At 42.2% G+C, this 15,447-nt stretch overlaps 1 pseudogene; it reads right to left on the reverse strand.

The window, feature by feature from the left end:
• Positions 1–3,656: 3,656 nt before the first annotated feature.
• On the reverse strand, positions 3,657–7,762 carry LOC121553898 (annotated as a pseudogene).
• Between the last annotated feature and the right edge of the window lie 7,685 nt (positions 7,763–15,447).

Genomic DNA, 15,447 nt, shown 5'->3' on the forward strand with positions numbered 1-15,447 from the left:
CCTTGCATCCATAGCTCTGTCTATGAATTTGAAAGTGGTTACATTTCTCCAGCCCCATCTCTCAGGTTTTTACCCGAAACACACTTTATTGTTTCAATTGCTGATTGCCGCTTTAAGCTACATCGATTATTATAATTTCTTTGGTTTCATGCTTGTGCTGCATATGATGTTTCATGATTTGCTAAGTCATTGTTGGTGTATAAATTACTCAGATTTCAACAATATCTAATAAAGTGAAATCAAGAAAATCTTATTTTCATACTTTGTTCAAAAACCACTATGCATACAACAGGCCAGTTGGTTTATTTCATGTTTCTAAATCTCTACTCTCTAGCGAGTGAGAGAGAGAGAGAGAGAGAGAGAGAGAGAGAGAGAGAGAGAGATCATAAGGGGACGTCATTGGGGTTGTCGTGGTAACCTCAGTAATGTAGGGCTTGATTCACACATAGGAAATGCATTTCCTAGGCACACCTTTCCTACGCACGACTTTCCGACGCACTTCTCAGTAGTTGGTATTCAGACGTACCTTATGAAGGTGCATAACAGGCTTTGCAGGCGTGGTTCACTTACACACACTGAACACATTTAATTAAACTGCTGAAATGTCAGGGTTGAGTGTAGAGGTGGTGTAGAATCAGGCGCAGGACACACAGAGGTTTCGAATAGCGTCTTTAGTAAAGTCGAGCAAAACACGGCAACAGGCTACAGGCAAACTTTATGCACAACAGTAAAGTATGCTAAGGCGCACAACGTGCGGAACTCTCTCTCAAAACACAAAATACAGAGAGAACAGAATAAACGAACTAGCACACAACGTGACAAGGAACAATTACACACAACACCAGACCAAACACAAGAGAACTAAATAGGACGCCTAATAAACACTAATAAGGAACAGGTGTAGCAAAACAGACAAAACCAATCAATTATAGAAACATAGAACGGTGGCAGCTAGTACTCCGGAACGACGACCGCCGAAGCCTGCCCGAACAAGGAGAAGGAGCAGCCTCGGCCGAAACCGTGACATGTAAACTCTCACTTAATGTCCAACAGATTTTCTCGGGGTATTCATTAAATTGGGTTTAAAGTACATTTATCTTAAGCAATCCCTTTACCCCCTAAGGTCGATGTCTAGCTCTCCACGGAAATCTAATTAGCATCAAAATCCGTCAGTTTAAGCTAGAGATACACTATATATACAAAAGTATGTGGACACCCCTTAAAATTAGTGGATTCGGCTATTTCAGCCACATCCGTTGCTGCCAGGTCTATAAAATTGAGCACACAGCCATCCAATCTGTTGGAGATTAAGTGGGAGAGTTTTCAGCAGTTTAATTAAATGTGTTCAGTGTGTGTAAGTGGGCTCCCGAGTGGCGCAGTGGTCTAAGGCACTGCATCTCAGTGCTTGAGGCGTCACTACAGACCCCCTGGATCGATTCCAGGCTGTATCACAACCGGCCGTGACTGGGAGTCCCATAGGGCGGTGCACAATTGGCCCAGCGTCGTCCGGGTTTGGCCGGTGTAGGCCGTCATTGTAAATAAGAATTTGTTCTTAACTGACTTAAAATTTAAAAAAATTAAAAAAATAGACAAACATCGGCAGTTGAATAGCCTTACTGAAGAGCTCAGTGACTTTCAACGTGGCACCGTCATAGGATGCCACCTTTCCGACAAGTCAGTTTCGTCAAATTTCTGCCCTGCTAGAGCTGCCCCGGTCAACTGTAAGTTCTGTTATTGTGAAGTGGAAATGTTTAGGAACAACAACAGCTCAGCCACAAATTGGTAGGCCACGCAAGCTCACAGAACAGGACCGCCGAGTGCTGAAGCGTTTAACGCGAAAAAATTGTCTGTCCTCAGTTGCAACACTCACTACCAAGTTCCAAACTGCCTCTGGAAGAAACGTCAGCACAATAATTGTTTGTCGGGAGCTTCATGAAATGGGTTTCCATGGCCGAGCAGCCGCACACAAGCCTAAGATCACTATACACAATGCCAAGCGTCGGCTGGAGTGGTGTAAAGCTCGCCATCATTGGACTCTGGAGCAGTGGAAACGCGTTCTCTGGATTGATGAATCACGCTTCACTATCTGGCAGTCCGACGGATGAAACTGGGTTTGGCGGATGCCAGGAGAATGCTACCAGCCTGAATGCATAGTGCCAACTGTAAAGTTTGGTGGATGAGAAATATTGGTCTGGGACTGTTTTTCATGTTTCAGCTAGGCCCCTTAGTTCCAGTGAAGGGAAATCTTAACATTACAGCATACAATGACATTCTAGATGATTCTTTGCTTCCAACTTTAGGGCAACAGTTTGGGGAAGGCCCTTTCCTGTTTAAGTATGACAATGCCCCCGTGCACAAAGCGAGGTCCATACAGAAATGGTTTGTCGAGATCGGTGTGGAAAAACTTGACTGGCCTGCACAGAGCCCTGACCTCAACCCCATCAAAACCCCTTTGGGATGAATTGGAACGCCGACTGCGAGCCAGGCCTAATCGCCGGACATCAGTGCCCGACCACACTAATGCTCTTGTGGCTGAATGGAAGCAAGTCCCTGCAGCAATGTTCCAACATCTATGTGAAATTCTTCCCAGAAGAGTGGAGGCTGTTATAGCAGCAAAGGTGGACCAACTCCATATTAATGCCCATAATTTTGGAATGAGTTGATCGACGAGCAGGTGTCCACATACTTTTGGTCATGTAGTGTATCTGTTTTTTCAGCATTAGATGTGTCTCAATCCACTGCATCCGTTTATGTCACACTTCCGCATCTGTTGTTAAAGGTTACAGAGCTAGAGCGGTGTTTGACAGACCATGAGACATCCCAAAAATCGGTCTTCTCACAACATTGTCCGTAGCGTCCGAACGGTTTGGCCTCTATGAAAAGATGAGACTCTCACAAACATGATGGTGTTCTCTGTTTTGCTCTACGACCCCCATAAGCGTCTTGGGACTCATCTGAAGTCGGTACAGCCGATCTGCCAACTTCTGTCTATAGCGTCCAAACAGTTTGGGCTACACACTAATATGACCCCTCTGTGAAAAGGTGAGACTCTCACGAACAAGTACATGTCAGTTTGCTCTAGGACACCCACAGGCCTCACAAGACTCGTCTGAACGTCCCCCAGTACCATTTGGAAAAATGAATGGAAGTAACGTATATAGGGAGACTTAGTGTAAAAAATAAGGGGTTAAATACATGTAAAGAAAAGAACAAAGATCCTGATCTTTCTTATATCTCTCAGATATAGGACCGACACTTCAGAACAAACTTCCTTTTGATTTATTTTGGGGACTATCTGTTGTTCCATGTAGTGAATCTGTTGGTCAATGTGTTTGTACGGGCCCAAAATAACTGTATCAAATAATGTTTTTATATCTTTTTTTGATACTTCAAGGGGTCTTAAAATCAAATAGCTAAATGTATGCCCCCCCACCCGGGCTTAAGCCCTATTCGGACAGGATCAGTTTTTCTGGGGGAGCTCAGGTAATGTAATTATGAGCACAAGTAGAAATCACCACATCCTAATTTTATTCCCGTACGAATCTGCCATGTCAATACTTATTACTTGGCAGGGAGGTTATTATCCCAGCCCTAAAAACCTACTATTTTTCTGCAAACTCCCAGGTCCTCTGATAATACTTATCCCGTGTGAATCGTCATCCCTGTGTTTTGAGGGATATTACAGAGATATTACAGGTGCTGCTACCAGTTTAGGTAAGAACATGGGAACATTGGAACAGATTTATGCTTAAAACAAAGTGCTATGCAGGCAGCATATAGATGAATTATCTGTTTTGTCACATATGAACTTTTCTAGTGCCATACTTCTCTTTTAAAAGATGAAGTGGACAATATTGTGCCAATGAATTGATAAATTGCCAAATGTGTCAGTTAATTAAATGTCTGCATAGGTTACACTTCATGATTCTTATTGATATGCATGATTATTTGGACTTTCTCTGAACTGAAGGCCATTAGGCCAATATTATGCTATCCCTAGACATTTGAAATATCTTCACGCCTAGAAGATCCTCCAGGCTTCCGTCATAACGGTCAATTTTGAATGAGGAAAAAAAAAAATTACAGGGGCAGTTTGGTAAAACTAATCTCGTCCGAAATATCTACTGGAAAAACGGACATGCTGGGGTAATAATCATATAACTGACATTTGTGATGGAAATTTCTGTTAAACCTTTATCATGCTTGTGTAACTAGAAGCTCTTTCTTTAAGCCTGGTTGCTTAGGCATTATTTCTGAGATTGTTGATATAAATAGGTCATATGAGATTGTGTGTGCATGGGTATGGGCCTGTTTCTAACTGTTCTGTGTGTGTAGCATAACAACCTAGTTTTAGGGAAGTATGTACATGATGTCTGGGTGCACAGCCAAGAGCTGACAGGAGAGACCTATGGTTTCCTGCCAGTCTGAAGGGAAAGATCGGTTCCTCTCAATCTACTGAAACCAGAGCAAAGTGTTTAATCCTGCGCTCGAATGACAAAACTGTTGTCCTGGCTACGGCCTGTTGCTGGGCAAAAGGGTCATGCTTCTGTGTGTATATTAAGCCCCACATCATCTAGGCAGACAGCGAAAGACGCTTGCTTGCTCGGGTCAATTGACCATTAATCTACTTTTGAGGAACTATGTCTGGGGAGATTTCCTGTTGTTCTGTCCTCAGAATGAGACGACCTTTTTCACAGTTCAATTGACTTTAGTGACGGAAACCTGGAGGTTTTTATTCTAGGTCTAGACAATAATAAGATAACTTGTGCTCGGCTGACAAATGTGTAGGTTTCCCCATAATATTTAAACTGAGGAATTGTGATCACAATCTTTATTTTAGCGATCAACAGTATTCCTCCTAATGAAAATGCCCCCGATCAACAACGCACCGCATTATGAGAAAGTAAACTTGCCATTTTCCAAAAGTTTAGATCAGTGGGAATCGGGCACCTCCCTTTGGGTGCTGCCATAGATTTACATTAGAAGTGCCCATCCAAGAAGGCTCAAGGTCATTGGCCACAGATAAAATGACGTCAAATCACGTTATATCTACCATAGCTTTGATTGGAATGATCATGTCAACGTCATACTTTCGAAATCTTAGCTAGCAAGCTTGACAAGCAGTCGTCATCATGAATCAAGTCAACAATCTACTGGCAAATCCTTTTCAATCCTTTTCATATGAAGAGAAATTATAGATAAAACATATCGGTGCTCATCGGCATTTGGATATAAAATTACACAACAAGATGGAAATCGCAAATTCAACAATGAGTGGTTTGGAAGCAATCAGTGACTAACTGCAAGCGTTGTAAAGCAATCACTAGCCTGCTATTCGGTGGAGAGGATGTCTGGTCCAAGTCTGGGTTTAAGGGTCTCTTTTCCAAGCTTAAAAGGATAAACATTCACATGCAACACCATGGGCCAGAAAAGGTTGAATACATTGGCCATGCTGTCAATCCAGCATGACTTCTGCCACGTTCAAAACAACTGGAAACTCGGAACTGGGAAATCTCAGACTTCAGTGAGTTCAACACTGAAAAAAACGAGCTCCGACTGGGAAAATACGGTCATCCAACTTGGAATTCCAAGATGTGAACTCGAGGCTCTAGAGCTCCGACCTGAAGATGACTGACGTCATAATTCAACCTGGGTTTTTTTCAGAGTTCTCAGTTGTCTTGAAAGCACCATAAATCCAGAGAATGCCAGACTTTGATGACAAAGTTTGACGACAAAATTTCACACAAGATGGACCGCCGTGCCACCTTCCTGTTCAAGTGAGCACAGCACAACAAGGTGAGTCCAAAAATGTATTGTATGTTGCTGCATAAATGTAATATGCCAGCGAGATATGTATACTGTAGCGAAGAAAGTAATACTAAGTGTATGTTGTGTAGTAAGCTGTTAGTAGCCCATGTGCCTCACCCTAATAATTTGGTATATTTACCCCTCATAACTTAGCTTACTGTTCTGACTTGGTGGTGCAGATGTAGCCTATAGCCTGTTTTAGAGAAATGTCATCATCAAATATTTGAAGAGCTTTCATTGTCTGCTTATATGCCCCCTTTATTTATCCTATGGTTCTGACTTTGTGTACAGGGAGAATACTGTAAGAACGGCCCATGTTCGGAATTCTGTCTCTGTACATTTCAAAAGTGCTGAACAAATCATTATAGTGACTACGTCCGTGTTAGCTCGCTCATTAATGTCTTTAATGTAACGAAATTACGGATTGCCTCATATCCGCTCATCGTTCCCTTATGCCATAGTGTGTACATCTCAATTGTCACTAGAAACCACATTTGTTTCAGCAAGTCAACCAAATCAGCTATGTATTTTAAAAAGGCAGTGAATGAACTGTTTCGCTGCCAGACAAGGCTCCGCTGATAGCCAGGTGTAGCAGTGGTAAGGATTTACTACATGGTGCTGAAAAGAAAGCTCTGCTGTTGGGACAGCTTTATGTAGGCCCTAACAGTTTATGGACACCGTTTGACACCGTTATAGTGCAATTAATGTATTGTTTAGTGTTGTGCTATGTAGTGTAGTGGCTTTGCTGGCATGCATCCCCCAAATACTTTTTGAGTTTGCCCCACCAAGATTTACATGCTAAAATCGGCACTGCTTTAATTAGAATTTTGTAGACAGACTCAATAGAAGACACCAAGAGAATGGGTTCAGAATATTAGGGATCAATGAAAGAAATCCCTCTAAATATATGCATATTTGTTTCTGTTTCAGCACCAACTGGTAGAAAAAAATACTCTTATCTTGCAGATTATTTAGGCAAATTTTAGGGTTACGAAAGTATGTATGATAAAAAACAGGTTTGGAGAGCCTTTACGCACTAAATATATTGATTAATCAAAAATACAGCAGTCCTGAAAGTTGTCATATTCAAGTTCAATCCATGAAATATTGGAAGGTGGAAAGAAGTGTAAAATAGGGGTTGAACAATAGTCCAATGAATCCTCCCTAATCATGGAACTGTATGACAACGGTCCAGTCGCCGTGAACCGTGGGCCAGGCTCAAGGTTTAACCTGCTACTTTTTATATTATCAACTGTTACTGCAATGACGGCGTTTACAGAGGAAGGAAATGAAGGGAAACGAAACAATGGAACTAAATCGAACGGTAATGTACATTGTCGTTCGATTTATACCAACTGAAGGGAACTAACAGTAATTTGGCAGTTGAATATGTGTTGTTATTAGGCCTACTGACGGTCGATACTGACAGTGGCTAATATTTAATAAACCCTTTTTGATTAAAATGTCTGGTTTTGTTATTACTTTACTGTCGTAATGTATTACATTTATGGGTTTGTAATGTGCAGATTTCTGGTAGTGGGCACGGGCTCCAGGTCCACCAAACTTCTTGGACTCTAAGCTTTGAGGGTCGGCCACCAGCAGGGTCCTATCGCACTGGATCAGCATATTCTTGATCTCCTTCATGGAGGCCTCATCCACATATTCCTGGTAGTATGTGATCAGGGCTTTGGAGATGGTCTGAAAGATAGTGTAGATCTGTGCCACGTGTCCACCACCCTTCACTCTGACTCTGATGTCAACTCAAGCAAAACGCTAAATGCCCAGCAGCAGCACTGGCTCCAGCAGCTTGTTCTGGAGATCGGCTGGCTCAATCATCTCAAGGGGTCTGCTGTTCACCTTGATGAGGCCATCCCCCTCTTGCAGTGAGCGACAGCGGAGGCACTTTTTTAAATCTGAAAACCTGGACAGTTTGCAGAAGACCTTTGGCTGGCATGTTTGTGAAACAAGTAAAGCACCCAAAAAATGTTTTATCTGATTCTATTTTTGCCTTTTTATCAGAGCTCACGGGGGAACATACCATCTTCAGTTTAGTGCTGTTTGGAGAGATAATCTGGTTATTAATTTCATTTTGAGGTGCACATTTTTCAAATATGCACATTTACAATGTATTGTTTGACAATCCGTGTGCGGGTCTGTGAATTAAAAAATGATCTAAAAGTGTGTGCTGAAATATATATCTGTCCAGAAGAGTTCACTGTAGTGTACAAACACAGTTACAGTTTCCAGAAAGAGGATGAACCTTTAATACGGATCGGCAGTAATTTTGGCAGGAGGACCATGACTTCCAATTGCAGCTTTTGCAGCACATCAACTTTTAAATGACCATGACTGAAGATGAGGAAGAGGGGAGGAGGCAGTGTGACTCTTCCATCTTTACTTAATGTCAAGTAGTAGCAGTAGAGTAGATTAATACTGTACAATAAGCCCTACATAAATGGGTCACAAATCATCTACAGTATAATACTTTTCCATGCTCTGTAAAAGATGAATAAATGTGAACAAATACATTAATGATTTTGTCACACAGCTATGCCACATTATGAATCTTTATAGAACATGATGTACGGTTATAGATTATTTGTGAAGCATCTATGTAGTGCTTATGAAGCCTATATGAAGCCTTTATAAGATGCACTTCAAATAAAGCGGGAACCTACTTTTAAAAAACAATTCTAATGTATATAGATGGAAGGGCTTTGGTGATGGAACAAGTTTCTTGATGCAATTATAATTTTTTGTGGAAATTAATAAAAGCCCAATAAATAAATAAAATATACAGAGCATATATAGATTATTTTAAAGATAGATGAAACCCTAATATTCATCAGCAGTGCTAGCCTACTTCTGTTAAGTCAGTCCTGATATGGGTCTGAACCTGTTAGTCATCAAGGGATTAAAAGAGAGATTCATCCAGCAATATCTTTCCCTGATTTCATCTGACCAAGTATTCAGATATTGTGTGATGAGAGTTACAGGCCAGGCCACTGAAAGGCATTTATCCTACCCTGTAAAATCCTTAAAAATAACAGCAACAAGAACTAATGACTAGATCACCAGATACACATGATCAGATAATCCTTTATGTAAACAAACATAGTGAGCCCACTAGAACCCAGGTCCAGCGGCTGTCAACCCAACACAGCCCGTATCCACAAAGCATCTCAGAGTAGGAGTACTGATCTGGGATCTGTCCATATAATCTTATTCATTATGATCTAAAAGTCAAAACGGATATTAGGTCAGCACTCCTACGGGCCCTGGTCACTACTAATCGTTGTTGTCGGCTCAATCTGTCATGGAATCAGTAAACCCTGCTCTCATATCTGTCATGGAATCAGTAAACCCTGCACTCATATCTGTCATGGAATCAGTAAACCCAGCTCACATATCTGTCATGGAATCAGTAAACCCTGCTCTCATATTAACACAAATATGTAACCTAGATTTGGTCCTTTAATTCATGATTGCTCTTCTGCTGTTCTTACATTTAAGTCATTTAGCAGACGCTCTTATCCAGAGTGAACCACATGAACAATTAGGGTTAAGTGCCTTGCTCAAGGGCATGTCGACAGATGTTTCAGCTAGTCGGCTCGGGGATTCAAACCAGCGACCTCTCGTTTATTGGCCCAACACTTCTAACCGCTAGTCTACCTGCCTGGAAAGAGGCCTCCATTAAAGTATTAAAACTGACTGTATAAGATGTAATTGCATTTTACAGGCATGGCAGATGATGTTGAAAGTAAATGATGTATTACTTTCCCTTGTATTTCCAATAGCCTGTTATCAGTAGTGATGAAGCTTGTTCAGTTCTAAGAGTTGAATGGTGCTTCCTGCTGTATGTTGATGGGATTACATGATCTTTGAACCAGTCCCAAACCTTCCTTCTGTGAAACTATTTTGCTTTCAAACAGTGTATCCACCAGTGTTATTTCAGGATGATTTCCACCATATTGTTGATTTATTTGAACACACACTGAAGACTATAATCATATTCAGGGCCAAATGTGTTTTACCCTTATCATGTAGTTTTAGTCATCAGTCCTACTTTGTTGTTTTTACTGTTTATGAAATCTCATTTACTATCTGCATGATCTTTAACGCTTCGAACACACCGAATGTGTTGTACACCAGAAGTACATTCATTTCCAATGGAACAGCATTGCGTTGCAGAGGCAGTTGCAGATCGTTCTGTGTGGTGCATACGTTGGATTTATCGAACGTATGCATCAAATTGTATGCGTAGACTTGACAGAAAGTAGCAAAATGTGAATGTTGAATTTTTGTTGCCACATATCCAGTAAAATAAATTGTGGGATTTACATTATAAAAACAGTTTGACTGCAGAATTTCTTTACATTCTTTATTATATTAGATATATTTTATGTGTAACTAGCTAGCTAAAGGGCTCTCTAGTTAATAGCCCCTATGGGACATCAGATGTACTTTTACAGAATGTTCATTAGGACTATAACTTTTCCCAAAGTTGGTTTAAAATCATTTTTGAATGATGCAATGTTACCAAATGAAAAGGAAGTTGGGGTGCCTTCTGCCCTGATGAAGGTAGGCTAGTCTTCTCCAGGACCCCTTGTTGTTCAGGACAGTTACAGTCATTCATTACATTCTTATTGGAATCATGTACACTCTTAGAACAAGGGGTTCCAAAAGTGTCCTTCTGCTGTCCCCATAGGAGAACCCTTTTTGGTTCCAGGTAGAACCCTTTTTGGTTCCAGGTAGAACCCTTTGGGGAAAAGGTTATACATGGAACCCAATAGGGTTCTGCTTGGAACCAAAAGGGTTCTACCTGGAACAAAGGAGTTCTTCAAAGGGTTATCCTATGGGGACAGCCGGAGAACCCTTTTAGGTTCTAGATAGCACCTTTTTTTCTAAGAGTAGAGTTGGCCTGGGCTACAGTTTATTGATACAGTCATAGACTAAATTGTACTTTTTCAAGGCATTGTTAATGATGGTTGATGAGTATTATAATATAATTAGTAGAGCATAATAAACAGTAATGAGGTAGCTATATGAGTAGATAGAATATGTGGGTGGAATTCAAGTCACACACACTATTGATAAATATTCTGAATTATGTTTCAGATTCTTGGCGACAGGGGACTCCTACAGAACCATCGGATTCAGCTACTGAGTTGGACGGTCTATGGTGGCAGGCGTTGTCCCCTCTGTTGGCACAAGCCATTTGGGACTGCCTGGTCGGTGAATACATGCCTGTCCCCAAGGAGGAAGACTGGAGGGCCATCGCTGCCAAGTTCCTGGAGAGGTGGAATTTCCCCAACTGTCTTGGCTCCATTGACGGGAAACATGTAGTAATCAAGGCTCCACCGTGCTCGGGTTCGCAATTCTACAACTACAAGGGTACATATTCAGTTGTACTCTTGGCTGTTGTAGATGCCATCTACTGTTTCCTTGTCGTTGGTGCTTACGGCAAGGGAAGTGATGGCGGGACCCTCTGGGACTCTACCTTCGGCCAGGCACTTCAGGATGGCACCCTGGAGATTCCACCACCTGCATCACTCCCTGGGGCTGAAGACCTGGGACCCGTTCCCCCACGTCTTCATCAGCGACGAGGCCTTCCCTTTGAGACTCAACCTCATGAGGCCCTTTGCTGGACGCCAGCTGCTGTTGCCAAAGCCTGTAAGGATCTTCAACAAACGACTGTCCAGGGCAAGGTTAGTTGTTGAATGCGCCTTTGGGATTCTGGCAGCCCGGTGGAGAATGTATCGGAGAGTGCTTGGTCTCAGCCCCTGAAATGTCGATGCCTGCGTGAAGGCCACGTGTTCTCCACAACTACCTGTGGAGGGCATTCCAGGAGCCGCTCCGGATGGAGATGGGCACGCCAAACGGTCACCTACCTGATGTCGCCAGGGCACGTGCCAACAACGCCCCAAGACAGGCACTCCAGGTGAGGGAGAAGCTGACCACCTACTTCTCATCGCCAGCAGGTGAAGTCACATGGCAGCATGCCGTGGAGTGAAACGGCTCTTTTAAGAGCCCCCTAACACAAAGGTTATTTTAAGAACCATCCACCGTTGTCCATAAAATATATATTTTTCCCAGATTATTTTATGTCTCATTGTCTCTCTTCATTTGGAAGTTATATTTAAGTGAAATCTGGGAGTAAAGACCACACCTTAACCCCTTCGCTCTCTCATTAACATCAGTATTATACACACCTGGCATGGTACATCAGGTGAGCAGGAGCTCTAATTAAGGTTATACGACATACAGGTAGTATGATAACGATGGGAAAAGGTCATCTAGGGTCCATACAAATAGTACAGTTTACCACGATCTTCACTGGTCTGACAAAATGCAGGTGGAACAACAACGAATTAGGAAGAGAATGGGTTTTTTCCTTGATCTTGTCTTAGCTCTGCAAAGGTGTAGGGAAGAAATAAACAGAATAATTATAAATGAGATATAAATAAACAAATGAAAACTGACTATGAAAACATTAGAATTGAAGAAGTATTCAAGTACAGGAAAGAACATGACAGGTGTGTGGGTTGTAAAAATGTTACACAACTATTGAAAGAGGTGTGTGTGTGTGTGTGTGTGTGTGTGTGCATGTATGTGCGTGTAAAAATACAAAAAATAATGTGTAGCCTGTAAGAGAACAACAAGAGCATGTATTTTTGACACAACTGCAGACAGATACAGGCACTACTCATAAAGCCTAGACGTAGTAGGGGAACATCAGACATGGCCATAAAGAGAGAGAGAAGGCGGGGCACTGGAGATCTAAGGTACAGAGAGGAGTGGAGGAGAGGTGTGTGTGTGTCTCTGTCTCTTCCTGTTCAACGAGGTCCTCACTGGTCACTTCCGGGTCATAATAATCTCAGGTGGTCCTAGGTCCAGAGGTGCTTCCTCTATTTCATTATCTTCCATGGCAGCACCAGTGGAGGTCATACTTGTGGATGATGTAGAGGGTCTGGCTGTAAAATTGCCACTCGTTGCCCTAGGCACAATAACTGGATCCAGAAAGGAAAGAATGTGGCAGAAGCTCCAAGGCCGCTGGCCTGAAGCCGCTGGCCTGAAGCCGCTGGCCTGAAGCCGCTGACCTGAAGCCGCTGACCTGAAGCCGCTGACCTGAAGCCGATGGCCTGAAGCCGCTGACCCAGACCTCTCTTCTTCTCTTTCTCTCTCTCTGATACCTTCTCCCTGAGTCCTCTCCACTTCCTCCTACAGTCTTCTTCTACATAGACATGAACATGATAAGCCAAACCATTACCTAGCATAACTATAGTTATTAGATAGCTATCATGGACATGTCACCTACCGTACACACAGACACACACACGGTTATCTGACCAAGTTATCAGGGGTAGTATCTACCATCATTTCTATTACTATTTATCTCACATACACACTCACACTCTCTCACATACACACTCACACTCTTTCAAACATGATTACTTGGCCAAGTTATCAGGGGTAGTAACTAGCATAATTTATATTACTATTTCTCTTTCACACACACACACACACACACACACACACACACACACACACACACACACACACACACACACACACACACACACACACACACACACACACACACACACACACACACACACACACACCTCATTGGCTAGGTTAGCTAGCTAGGTTAGCTAGCTAGCTAACTAGCCACATCTAGCACAAGCTCACTACTAAACTGACCTGGAAATCCTACTATCGTGGACACTCGTCTCCAAGCAGCATTTTCTGTGTCCCTGTAGCTGTCAGCAGTTGTGTCAAAAAGACACGGTTTTGAGGATACTGGGAAAATTATTCTCTAACCGCATGTGACTGTCTGCAACACGTGTGTAGATACCTGCATTCAGTATCGTTGCGTAGCTGCGCAAAATGTTATGCAGCATTGATGCAATGACGCAGCCAGTGTGTTAGAAGCGTTAATCATTTAGAATATGCTGCATTGTTTACACAGAATAAACAGAACAGAAGAAGCATGGGAAATAGAACAGAATAACAGAATAAACAGAACAGACTGTTTCACAATCAACTATGAGTCTACTGATGCACCCGTGCGTCAATCTAAGTAACATCATAACAAAATCCCCATCACAATCCATCAGTTTAAGCTAAAGATACTGTATGTGTTTTTTGGCATGGGCTGCTTCTCAATCTACCACAATCTGTTTATTCACTTCTATGTTTATTGTGTTATATATTTATTCTGTTATTGTGTTCTATGTTCTATGTTGATTCTGTTCTGTGTTGATTCTGTTCTATGTTGATTCTGTTCTATGTTGATTCTGTTCTGTGTTGATTCTGTTCTATGTTGATACTGTTCTGTGTTGATTCTGTTCTATGTTGATTCTGTTCTATGTTGATTCTGTTCTGTGTTGTTTATTTTCTATGTTGATTCTGTTCTGTGTTGATTCTGTTCTATGTTGATTATGTTCTGTCTCTATTTCGGCCTTCCACATCTGCGGTGGTGGAAGGTGGCCGAGCTACAGCGGTGTTTGTCAGACCATGAGGCATTGTGGAAATCGGCCTTCTCACTAAAACGTCTGTAGCGTCCGAACGGTTTGGCCCACAAACGATGGTGTTCTTCGTTTTGCTCTACGACCCCCACAGTGTTATGAGACTGGTCTGAAGTCAGTACCACAGTGTTATGAGACTGGTCTGAAGTCAGTACCAGTGTTATGAGACTGGTCTGAAGTCAGTACCACAGTGTTATGAGACTGGTCTGAAGTCAGTACCACAGTGTTATGAGACTGGTCTGAAGTCAGTACCACAGTGTTATGAGACTGGTCTGAAGTCAGTACCACTGTGTTATGAGACTGGTCTGAAGTCAGTACCACTGTGTTATGAGACTGGTCTGAAGTCAGTACCACAGTGTTATGAGACTGGTCTGAAGTCAGTACCACTGTGTTATGAGACTGGTCTGAAGTCAGTACCACCGATGTGCCAACTTCTGTCTGTAGCGTCTGAACGGTTTGGGCTACACACTAATATGACCCCACTATGGAAAGGGGGAGATTCTCACAGGCACGATGGTATGTGACAGGACTCATCTGAAGTAACTGGTACCATTAAAAAAATGAATGGAAGTATGCAGGTAGGATTGTGGTTAAATATGTGTCCATATCTTCTAGATATAGGAAAGACCCCTATGAATTAACCCTGATGCTTGTCCAGTAGGGGTGCATCTCAATAGTCTGCCTTGGCTTCTTAACCTTTTCTGTCTCCTTTCCTTCATCTGTAGAGAACATGAGATAACTTGACAAATGCCCATTAGCCATCCTCTACATTGCTATCTGTGTGCTATCCTATCTTGTATTTTGAGATCAGCGCAAAGGCAAGCGGAGAGACAAGGAGAGGAAGCCACAAGACTATTGAGATACACCTTCTCTCTCTGTGTGAAAGATCACCTGGTTCCTGTGAATAATACACCTATACTGCCCCCATGTTGATATATAGGGGAACTGCAGTTTGGTTTAGGCCAAGAGGCATTCTCTGTAAATATTGTCACAGAAAGTGTAAAAGCGCAATTTTATTTGCCATTCTATGAGTTGATTGCAAATACAGTGCCTTGCAAAAGTATTCATCCCCCTTGGCGTTTTTCCAATTTTGTTGCATTACAACCTG

The sequence above is a fragment of the Coregonus clupeaformis genome, chromosome 38 (assembly GCF_020615455.1).
Source record: "Coregonus clupeaformis isolate EN_2021a chromosome 38, ASM2061545v1, whole genome shotgun sequence".
Classification (NCBI taxonomy): Eukaryota; Metazoa; Chordata; class Actinopteri; order Salmoniformes; family Salmonidae; genus Coregonus; species Coregonus clupeaformis.